Below are 13,318 nucleotides of genomic sequence, written 5' to 3' on the forward strand. Positions count from 1 at the left end.
ATGTTATAAATATCATGACATCTTGTTAATGTTACCATATTAATAAATATATGACGCAGGTAATAAAACTACCTAATGCGAGAGTTCATTTATCCTTTAATATTTTATAAGAAATTTTGTCTATTTTCTTTAAGATAATAAATTTTAGATTAACCCTAACATTATCTTAAAGTTAAGTAAGTCGGGTAAATCTTAAACATATGGTGGTCGTGTTTTAAATCAGTTTTTTTTTAATAAATCTTATTTTATTCGCCAAATCAGTATATTTCTTGGCAATTTGAATTTTAGGCATCCGGTTAATTCGATGTGTAAAAGGGCTTTCATAGTAATTGCTGCTTGCGTTATTGATTAAGTTCTTAAAGCATACTAAAGCCATTCCTATTTGTTTAAATGTAACGCCAATGTCATAGGCAGTTCCACTGACAAACTTCTAATTTCTAACTGGCAATGGCAATGGGACAATAATATTTGGCACCACGCTCCACAAGTTCCACGAAAAGTTATTTGAAACCGCCCCAGATTTCGACCACAGAATAGCCCTGTAAATTATTGGATGGCGTTTAGATGCATCCCGCATATTTGATTGTACATATATAACATTTTCGTGACATGTTATACTAATTAATTTTATAATAGTTAACTTTAAAAAAAAACTTTTGAAAATAATTGTTTCAGTGGCCTAAATGATACAGTCAAGTAACCTTAATCTTAAACTAGGCCTAGTGGTTGTAATATGGCATATTTTAACAATATGCGCAAAAATGTGCATCACAAAAAGCCTTAAGGCTGACAACTAATAAGCGTTTATTTTAAAATAATGAGGACGAAGGTGAACTTGTAATTCTTTATAATATTATACCGATACTGATAAAACGATTAAGGAACGTCTGTTTATTTTTATGTAATACCAGCCGTAGCCCCCGACTCCATCCACGCGAAACTGACAAAAAAAAATTTGTATGTATATATATGTTCTTCTACACTATGTTCACATCTATACCAAATTTCAGCGAGATCCATGCAGCCTTTCTGAAGATACCTTCAAACAAACATCCATCCATCCATCTATCCATACAGCCCACCATTCGCATTTATAATATTAGTATGAAGTAGGAAGCAAGAAGTAAGATTAACTAACGCCAACGACTTCGTCCTCGTGAAGGAACATTGTATTGAGAAAACCTGAAGACAGAAATTTATTTTGAGCATTGGGGTACTGTAATATCGATTTAAACAAAACAAAATGCAATGGATTTTCCATACGACTATAGCTTCCGTTGTCGGCAGAGTAAAACAAATACTCATATATCAAAACCCCTGCGTAAAACTGTCAACTCCTTTCATTCCTTTGTTTATAGATTTTTCGAATTTATGGGTGAATTAATATGTTAAATAAATATGCATAAACTTTTACTAGTGATGTGTTTTTCTGATTGACTTTTGAATATTTGAGGTATTCTTTTGTCCAAAAGTAATTGACGTAGAGAAAGTTACTTAATCGCATTTACCGTTGATTTCTGACATCAAAATCTCTATTTAAAATATATCGTTATCTCTGTCATTATCTTTGATAAGACAGAGATAACAATATAAAGAGAGATTTTGTTCTCAGATACCCACGGTTAGAGAATATTTCGATTGAAGAAATTTAAAATCATAGACTAATACACAGAATAAAGAATATTCATGCAAAAAATCGACACATATCCTAATAAATGCAAATCTTGTAACTTAATGATTTATATTTCTATATGATTAAAAGGAATATTGCATAGATTCATTTAATAATTCGATCAAACGCAGTGCGTTATTAAAGCGTGGAATATTAAATTGATAGTTAATTGAAAACACAATTTGCGTGACGTGGAAATCGTTCGCAAATTCCAACGCGACACACCTTTCATTACGAAGTCACTACACAGAGTATAAAATTATGACTAAATTAAATGAATAAATAAATAAATAATTAGGGGTATTATAACAGCCAGCGTAGTCAAAATGGCGGTTAAAAATCTCTGCATTTTCCCTGCCTAATTTTTGCGAATTATTATTATTACGAGTATATGTTATACAAAGATGAAAGATTTGATTGTTTGCTTGACTACGAAAGAAAAGAAATAAAAAATATTTCACTCTTTGGAAGCTACACTCTATCCTCGGGAGACATAATCGACATTTATTTATTACTAGTCTACTTTTATTACTAGATTCTTTTGTAATTTCGCGCGGACGAAGTCGCTAGTAACTGTTGATAGAAGATAAATCGACGCTTTTTCAAGACTTTAGACATAAAATAAATAATAACGAAAGAACGTTAGATAGCATTACGTAACAGGATGTGTTGCGTACATTATTATTATATCAATAAAAAAATCGATGAATCAAAAAGTTTATCTTAGTACGTAATATCTTATTCAAACAGATGAGTCATTTAATATGGTACTTCTAATATGTTGAGAGCTAAATAAAGTTTGTGTTATTGATCCTAAGTAAATTCGATATTGCAGAATTAACATGAAGATTAACTACTTAGGTTAAAATTGCGGCGACAACAAACTTTAATGTGTTTTACCTTATAATAAAAATTTGTGGAAATCAACAAGGTATCCAAATGTTTCAAACCGATATATTGTTTAGGATTAGGACAGGTTCGAAGTCACATAAGCTAAAAACTCACCTGAAGTCACAAAGCTGTTGTGACTGACTAATGAGTTTGTAGAGACGAAAAATATGAAAAATAGCTGTCGCCCGCGCTTACGTCCTCGCTGTATAAAAAAACTTGTAGCCTATGCGTTCTTCCAGATTATGTTCTACATCTATGCCAAATTTCAGTGAGATCCATGCAACCGTTTACGAGATACCTTCAAACAAGCATCCGTCCATCCATCCAAACATTTTTAAAATTAGTAAGACGTGTCTAAACTCAAAGTTCAACTCTATTCAAATCACATTTAAAATTTCCTATGTTACAACTTTGGAATTTATAAGCGCATTTTAAAATTAGTAATGATGTAATAAGAACAACGGGAGTTACTGGTTTCGTACGTCACATTAGAAACATACTAATAGGTGGTTCTGTGAGCAGGTTGTCTGTGCAGAGCCTCATCGTTACTAATGTCTATAATACCGTTGAAACATTTGAGTCGATTGAGAATTCTATTAAAGGCTGTGAGCTCAGCGCTCGTGGAATATATTAGCGACGCGTGAACTTTATGCAAAGCTCTAAGCTCTGAGTCGCACCCGCTAAGCGACTATCATTTACAAATTAATTTATAAATATGCGTTACTTTGAAATGCAAAGAATTAATTAATTAAATTTATAAACAGTTAATAAAGAAAATAAATGGTAACTTAATTTAAATTAAATAAAAAATCTTTCTAATAGTATAAATGCGAAAGTTAAGATGGATGGATGTTGGTTTTGATTGTATCTCCGGAACGGCTCAATGGATCTTTATAAAATTTGGAACAGATGTAGATCATAGTCTAGAAGAGCGTATGAACTATTTGTTTTTTTTTTTAATTTTACAGGATGTAGTCGCGGGCGACAGCTAGTAGAATAATCACTATTGCTGGTACTTAAATGTTAAATTTTAGCGCAACTCACAGACTATTTGGATAAGCAAAAGAAGTATTATAGAAAATGTATTTTTAAATCACTGGCTGATTTTTCCTCGAAAAATTATTCAGCAGACAAATTTGAAACGATGTAAGTCCGGTTTAAGTTCGGGATTCGTCGAACATCTACCATATATAATCGATACAACAAAAAGTAAGGACTAAGCAAAGTTTGTAAAAATCTTAACATATTAACCAAACAAAATATGAATACTCAACTTTGTTCAAATTATTCGTTTATATTATTTATCTATCTAAATTAAGTTTCATTGAATGCATTTAAATATTATCCTTTTACTTCTGGTTGACGCAAGAACAAACGTGGGTGGTTTTTATCCGGTATTTTATTAACAATTATCATTGACCGCTTCGCGCCTACTGATTTTAATAATTACAATAATCTACTAGTTTTGATTCTATTTAAATGTTACGGTCACCGTAATGTAATAATATAGAAATATCTCTAGATATAAAATGAAGTTAATATAATTGTTTTTTCTAACAATCTATTCTTTATTCATAAAATAGCTCATGCATCTTTTTACTAATTATTTCAAATAATTTCAAAAAAATTCCAAGGAATTGCAAATTTTTATTTCATCAATTGACACAATATATTACGTACTACAAAGTATGTATTTGCATCTGTATTACTTGCACTTTCAATGAGCAATTCGGTAATAAAACGTAAGAGATGACGTCGATTACATTCGTGACGCAGTAACCGCAGCTCTGGGAATAGTGATGGACTTTATTATATCGATATATGCCGATATATATCATTTTATCGACAAGAAACTGTAAAAAATATTTATTGGTATGCAGAATTTCAGAAACGTTGTAAAAAATAAACAATTAATAAATTTTAAATGAAAACTGAGATGGAAAAGTGTTTCCTAAGTATGGTTTAAATTGACATTAAATACTAGGCGACTAGTGGATAAAGGATCAGATAAATAAAAAAAGGTCTTGACAGACAGATGGGCGGACAACAAAGTGATCCTATAAGGGTTCCGTTTTTTTCCTGTGAGGTACGGAACCCTAAAAATAAACAATATTAGTAAAGAATAAGATGCATCCCTACCTACCTACACAATGTTATTTTTAATGTTTCTATGAATATAAAGTCAGTGTTTAGTTTGGCTAAGGATTTTGGCTGTCGCATACGAACATCCGGGTTAGAACATCGATAATTTTGTTCTGATGTGGCTAGCACTAGTGTGATGATTAGGAGCGAATCATCGAATCAATTACGAAGCATTACATCACCGAAGGATTGAGTCACGGACACGGCTCTTAACATATACTTGGTCCTTTTGTCCGTGGGCTTGGATCCTTTTAGTCATCATTTTAGTGAGACAAGTCACTACTAACCGCAATATTGTAAACAATCGTTTTGGCGGTGCATTATGACGTCTAAAACTTCAACTCTACTTTGGCAGATTTTTAGGAAATATCTTGAATAGGTTTTTTATATCTTTGCAAAGTTGTGACAGTATTTCAAATATTGGTTCAACTTAAGCCATGCTGATCGTATAAATATTGCTTATCTACGTAAAATTATGTTGCAATAAAATTATTACAGTTCGATGAAAATGACGATATTTGTCTTACGTTAATTAACAAATGTATAATAATCATTGTTACTTTAATGAGTATATTATTACTTTAATAACTGGATTCAACTGCAGTACTTCTATTATTACCTATTGCTGTCTCTGTTTTTTCATACAGAGTGCAAGGGATAATAGTATGTTTTATACAAGAGTCAGTCGAAGCCTACTCTAATTGATAGTTACTTTTCACCACAATTTATTTTATTGACTCGATAGATGGCGCTGTAATACCGTGTGAATAGGGAATTTTTTAAAATCATATTTTTCAAATCTATAACTGGTTGATGGATAAATATCTAATCGTGGTTCAGATTATATCTTTTACCGACAATTTTATTATTGTTCGTTACAAAGAATCGCGAGAGCTTATTCAAAGATAAACAATACTTCGAATTGTTCGTAAATCGGTTTGTCAGTATGTTAATTCATTAAGGAAATCATAGTACAAGGGTGTTAGTGCAAATTATTTGCATGCATTTTATTACTAGACTTAGATGATGAATCACCAGTTCACTGTAAATTATTTAAAAATGGCATGATTAAAAAATGTATTTCTTATGTTGCGTATGTAAAAACAAATACATATTTATATGAAAATGAATCATTTAACATTAATTGTAGTTGGAAATTAAAATTCAAATCATACGACACTTCAACAAGTAAGTTCTTTGATGTTTTGTTTTTAATTTGTAGCCCTTCTTTGATCAAACCATTTGTAAAACGCCGCGTCTCTATATTTGAGTGTAAAACATTATTAAGAACTTTTATAGTCTATGGTAACACTCACCAATTGATTACGAAATTTGTGAAACCACTAATTACTTAAGTAAAATTCACGTATTAGTGTAAGGAAGATTTAAATAAAATTGTAGATATCAAAGACTTTTACTTTTTGCGAATCCTTGCATAATTTAAGTTTGCTGAGCATATGTGAGATGATATTTAGCTTCAGACCTTGGCATTTAATGAAAAGACGTTCCTAAATGTTTACTGCAGGCCACTTAAGTGACGCGTTAAACTTACGTTCCAAATAGAATTTTAATTTCGAAGTACCATTGATTCGTTGAGCGTTTATCGTAGCGTCGTAAAAACGTACGCAGCTTGTGTGGCATCGTAAATAAATTGAAGGAAATTATAATAACGAGTATCTGACTTTTATACTTTTAGAAGCCATTGAAGGAATTGTAAATGAAGTTTTTTTTTTAATTAAATTGTTTGAACTTGTTTTTTTATGAGTAAAAATAAACCTTTTTTAATCCAATGTAACTTAATAGAAATACTTTCTGGTTACCTAGGGTGCTATAAAAATTGGAGTGTCTATATGTAATATTGAAAAAAGAAGATTATTTCGACACATGATGTATATCTGTTGCTGATAAACGAAAAGCTGATTTTATTATTATTTTTGTCTCTGGCTGTGTATGTCTTACTTCCGTGTTTGTTCCGAGTAATGCGCGGAACGGCAGTACACATTTTGACAAGACTTTAACGAGAAGGTTGCTGATGCACGCGGGTTTAAACTGTAGGCTATTTATTAATTCTGCGCTGATGAAGTTACGGTTGACAGCTAGTTAAAATAAGTTTACCTTTTCCTTTTAGATTACCACAACAGATATCATTATTGTATTTTGTATATTCCTAACACTTAAGCATTAAGGCGTGACTTGCAAATACCTACAAATGCTGGCCAGTAAGTTTCCTGGCGTAATATTCGAATAATTATACTAAGCAACCTGTCCAAATCATAATAAACTCAAGGATAAGTATGTTCTTTCTTTATTTTTGTTTAAAAAAAACCGTAAATAAAATAGAATCCAGGACAAATTAAAAAAATATTTATTTTAAACCTCTATACTATATACCTATAGTTTATTTTTATTTATGTTTATTTTTATATAATGTGGCACACGAGCGAGCGGCCACCTGAAATCGCTGAAATAGCGAAGTGACCGTTACCCATAGACATACGCAATTGCTTATGCGTTGCCTACCTTTGATCGACGGAGGAGAGGATGCACAAAAAGAAAATATTTTACCTTTCCATGCGTCCTCTCATCCGGAAAGTCCACTTCCACTTTCCAACGTTTCCTTATAAGAAAAACGGTGGGAAGAGAAAGGGGACTATAATAAATTACGTCTCTTGGACGCAAAACGTTTATAACTATTGTCTACGAAATTCTAAATGAACTTGTGATAGCTAAAACAACATTTTTTTCTTAAAGCTTTTATAGTAAGACAAAAATTGTTATACGTTTACGTAATACATACGTAGCATAAGTATAAGCTTTAGTTGATCTTTGATTTCCAATTTATCAATCGCACTGACAGCGAGCCTTGACTAATATAAAAAGAATTATCATCAACTTTGAACTTTGAAGGTTTTATAAATATACTAATTTCGTTTAATGCGATACGCTTTTTTCAATTACACGTTTAACAATTATTTGTATTTTGATTAATTGACAACCGTTCATAATTTATCTTTGCTAGATCATAGATTAATAGATCGAAATAAAATATTATGAAATAAATAGTAGAAGAATATGTAACTTCTATATAAAAGACCATACACACTGGTTAAAATCTTGATTTTTTATTATTTATTTATTGCCTTTCCTCCAGAAAATATTTTCATCTAAACTATTCAACATCAGTAAAAAATATTATAGTTTATACTTAAAAACTTTCAAGATAATTTCATATAACAAAATGAAAGAAAACATGTTTGTAAGAAATGTCTTCAAACAGCACACGTGCACACGGAATTGAAAACAATCAATCAAGAAAAAGTTCATTACAAATATCATTTCTTATGATAGTTTCACACGAAAGCAGAACAGGACACCGTGACTTTGTCTACTACAGGCGTAGTTTCTTTTTATTTACGTATTCGAACCCCAAATAATGTTAATGTGTTCCCATTATCATCGATGCGGCACGTGTTTCGTCCAAAGTGATCCAGACGCTCTGATTAATGGAGTCTATACGCGACGCACCCTATCTTCGCGGCAGATTTACAGCTTAGACAAAGGAAATCAATTCTTACAATGACATGTGAACTATATGGGGACCCGTTACTTATGCAACACTTTCTGGAAATATGGTGATGGATTTTTCGATGAGAATACGGAGACATGCTGTATATTTTACATTAAACATAAATATAAGTACAAAGGAAATTAATACTTCTAATTTACTGTTTTAATTTTTAAATGTATAATTTCTATGAACTTTTAGAGATGAGATAATTTTATCTGTTTGTGATTTATAAATTACTAGCTGTACCCCGCGGCTACATCCGCGTGGGATTAAAAAAAAGATACTAGTCGCTTTTCAGTTCTTCCAGGCTATATTCTACATCTATACCAAATGTCAGCGAGATTTACGAAGCCGTTCTGAAGGTACCTCCTAATAAACATCCATCCATCCATCCAAACATTCGTAGTTATGAGATACAAAAACTTATTTTTTGTTTGCGGTTATGACGTTTTGCAAAAAATATGCTTTTTAAATAACACAAGTAAGAACATGTCCAATTAACCGTTTGGTATTTTATTCAATCATTATTTTCTAGTGACCGGTTTTTAAAAGGTTTTTAATCGTTTCTTATTAGTGGTAGCGGATAGAGTTTTGATAAAAGGGATAATTTTATTATTACTAAAGATCTTTAAGCGTACTCCATGATTCAATCCAACTATCTATTTTTCTTATTTAAAACCTTGGTTAGTGCAAGTTAATAAACATTTACTTTTGACATTTCGTTTCATCCAAAGGTTACATAGAAAAGATTGTCTTTAGCGATAAGATCATCTGAGTGCAACGATTTTTTTTATATTTATTCAAGTTTGTCAGAAAGTGTCTACATGAGTAGCCTTTCTGGAGACATCTTGCTGAAATTTGGCATAGATGTAAATCATAGTCTGGAAGAACACATAGGCTACTAATTTCGTTTTTTTTTTTTTAATTCCGCGCGAATGGTGTCGTGGACGATAGAAAGTACATAAACGCATTTACGCTGCTAAGTAGAGCTTTTAATTTCGTTTCGTTAAACATTTTCGTAGATCGTTGCTGCTGGCTACTTAATTCCATAATTTATGTTAGATACTAGAAGTGCATTGTACAAAACAATGTTATTGAGATAAGTCTATAGGCACAGTCAGGGCCCTTCTCGACGTTCCACTTACAGAAAAAATAGCCTAGAGAATTGTAACGAGATGAATTTTGACTCTTCTTACAAAATATCCAATTAGATTGCATTTAGTTGCGCACACGATGTTATAACACATTTGAAAGCTGCGTCCTATTGGTTATTGTTTCCGCGTCGTCGCATCAATGCTTATAAAAGTGCAAACTTTGCTTTTTAGTTGAAATACCGCTAGATTCCCTGATAGTACTTAAAAATCTTCTTGTTATAGTTGGTTTTCTTGGTTGTATCTCTTGACATTGATATAAATCATTGATTGTAACAATGCAATGTAGAAGATAATGTTCCATCATTTTATCGGGCGACTGTCACGATTTCGGAGGCGTGGCTATTCGTGCTATTGTCAATGTCATTACATTTCTACCCACGTTTCTCCGTCAAGCGATATAATGCTTATGCTAAAGCAACGACGGATGTATTTTAATACGTTTTTAAACACACGGAAGTCGCAGCCATGATATTCTAATGGTCTATCGTATAGTCGCGGTAGATAAATTGTCTGACGCGATCTCTTTGTCCCGTCAATATGTCAGCCATGGGATGTGCCGCGTTTGCCGGTGTTGACAAAATGTCACAATTTCACTGCTCGCTTTAATTACCAGTATTACATTGACAGTGAATGTATGTCTGTTGTAAATAATCTTGGCGATGGAAACAAAGCGTGTCGACTGTGAACGATGACTGTAATTAGTGTAGTGGAAATATAAGTTATTATTGTTTTTTTTTAATATTTAATGTATATAATAAATTTATATATAGCCCAAAGCATTAATAAACGCTTCGATTATTATTTCGTTGTTGATTTTTTTCTCTGTTATTATTTTAATTTGATTTATGAGAGCATAAAGCGACTGGTACATGTTATTTAATTTATGAAGAAAAATACTTTAGGGTTTTATAAAAAAAAGTGTTTTTTCAAAACTGTACGATCTTCTTCATTTCGTATTGAAGACATTATTTTCAATCAATACTCATAATACGGAAATTATTATTAAAAAGAAATATATTGCCAACTTTGCATCCTAATATTAAATTATATCAAGCAACATTGTATTATTCCTGTTATTAAATAATCAGTATGTCCTTAATACTATCAAAGTGTGAATATCCATTTTATTGCTATCTAATCCGACCTTACCTACACGATCAAGATAAAAATTAATATTTCGCATTTTAATCAGACTTAACTCAATACATTTAATACGTCACCTTCTTATCTTACTTATTATTATAATATAATAATATAAATGGGAATGTTTAGATGTATGGATGTTTTTAGAAGATATCTCCAGAATACAGCATGGATTTCCCTAAAATTTAGCTTAGATGTAAAAAAATAATCTGGAAGAATACGCAAGCTACTAATTAGGTTTTTTTTATTCCACGTAGACAAAGTCGCAGGTGACAGTTAGTAATTTATAATCCATTTAATTTAAATGATAACGACATGTTGAATGATTGATTTATTTTATTAATGAAATATTGAAGGAAAAAAAATGTTTTATTTATTTCCTTCAAAAACATTTGAAAAGATAACCTGACTGGGAAATATTTTTTTAAGACAAAAAACTGGTCTTTCTTGAGATCTGGTAAACAATTTGATAGTACCACACCATCACAAATACCAGTTTAGAGGGACTTAAAACGCTAAATTAATACATACATATTAAATATGTCTTACAAGAACTTTAAAAATTTGTTGTAAACAAGAATAAGGCGGAAAATTTCATATGTATGAAATGTAAAGAAAATACCATCTCTCCATGTAAATATATTTTTAATTTGATTTATTTGACCGCTGCATAACCTATAAGTACTGATAAAAAATTCTAATCTCTATTGCTAAACTTTACCCTGTCTTATTGTTTCCTAAACATCCTTATCAGCATCATTTTTCACCTAAAATGACGCAAGTCATGAGAGCATTTAGACCGGGATTAAATAGAGACATTATCTCGTCACATCAGCTTGACATTTCCGACGTGGTCAAATGCAATCACCAATCATGTTGGTGCATAATAAAATTTATATTCGGGAATGACTCATTAAATTCATCGAAGGACTAGTTTAAATTCAGACTACAATTTATTAAACAGATCTACTTTAGGTCTTAGTTATGCTTACCTTAGTTATGTTTGGTAGGTTCCTATACTTTATAACAGTAATTAGGCTTGTAAACCAGAGGGACACGCAGATCTAGTTGGCTTCTTCTTTGAGGAAATTCGTACGCTCGTCTCTCACATGCATGCACCAATGTGCGTTGGTTACCAAAAGATTTTTCATCATAAAATCAACAATTCATCATTGTCACCCTGTATCCTTAAATTCCATCAGCAAAACATTTAAATTAAAACCAAAACTTACCAATTACATAGCTTTAAATATATTACAGTGGTATAATGTAACATATTAATACGTAACATTAAGCATATAAATTCATTTATTGTGACATTTAAAAAAAAAACATGCATTATTTCTATGCAATAGAAATATATCGATTGCTTGGTCTACCACTGATACATAGTGTTAGGAAGAAAACTCGACATTCTGCCGGTGTACTGGCGCAACACTAGCCTTACTAAAATGTCGACATTTATGTCCCCTCACTACTCATTCCGACACTTGACTTTATAATGAAAGCGCGCTATTCGCGCCAAAAGATTATAACTAATAATATCTAAAAATTTTCATAAACTAGATCTGATTTAATTAATAAATATAATCTTTTAAGGAAAAATAAATTCCGCCTTATTTTTTTGCTTCTTACACGATTTAAATGATATTCAAGATGTGTTAAACAAGTCTAGTACTAAAATAACAACAAATAAGCTTGCACATTAATTTTCTTTGATTTGATAAAATATAGATTTAATCATATACTCTGGATTACACTTAAGATAAATATTATATCGGCAATATTTTATAAAATGCTTGTCGATTAAGATATTTAGATTGTGGTATCGGAATAAATGTGATAATATTATGTCAAATCAAATGCCTCAACAAAAGCACGTAGTGACTAACGTTTTTTATATCCGGCATAAGAAATACAACTTTAGCGTGAATCCGCTTGAAAATTGGGAAAATTAAACCTTACTTTTACCATGAATCTAAAGTAATATATAGACTGTAACAGTGGTAGAGACCGCTTTAACATCTTCGCACGAATTGGCCCGGCTCGCCCGGTGAAATACCACGACCACATACAAGGCAGGCGTTAAGTCTGATGAGTCTGATGAGTGTGCGTCCCGGAGGCCTAATTTAGTCCTCTTTTCCTTCCCACCCTTTTTCTTATAAGGAAAGAATAGGATGTGGAATTGGACTTTCCGGATGATGACGATGTCACTTCGCTATTTCAGCGATTTCAGGTAACCGCTCGCTCGTTTGCTAACTTATGATAGAAAAAAAGACTGCTTTAAATAATCGGTAACAGCTTTAAGCGGTTTGTGAACAGTCGATGAAGTGTAAACAATACTAGGATTCGATATTTCGACTGCTATAAGACCTCGACACATAAATGAAGACACAACAGGATTAGAACGACTTTCAGTAAGAAAGAGCAAGGAGAAGAAGGATAAAGAAGTACAGCTGACACCATTTTTAACGGTGTTGCAAAGGGTTCGTGTATGGCAAACACCATCAGCTAATCACCCAATAGCTAACTATTGATACCGATTGAAGTCCGTGTATGTTAGCTTTTAATCAAAGTAAATTAAAAATAAAAATATGAATGACACTGGCAAGATAGAATAGGTATTTTGCTTATATTATTACCGATTTGGAGAAACATTTGAATAGCAACAAAGTCGTGAGACGGCGTACAAAAAGAATAATAAAGGAGAATTCAAGATTTTACATATGACGATATTTATGGTTTGGT

Source organism: Papilio xuthus, unplaced genomic scaffold (assembly GCF_000836235.2).
Source record: "Papilio xuthus unplaced genomic scaffold, Pxut_1.1 DF826938.1, whole genome shotgun sequence".
In the NCBI taxonomy this organism is placed as follows: Eukaryota; Metazoa; Arthropoda; class Insecta; order Lepidoptera; family Papilionidae; genus Papilio; species Papilio xuthus.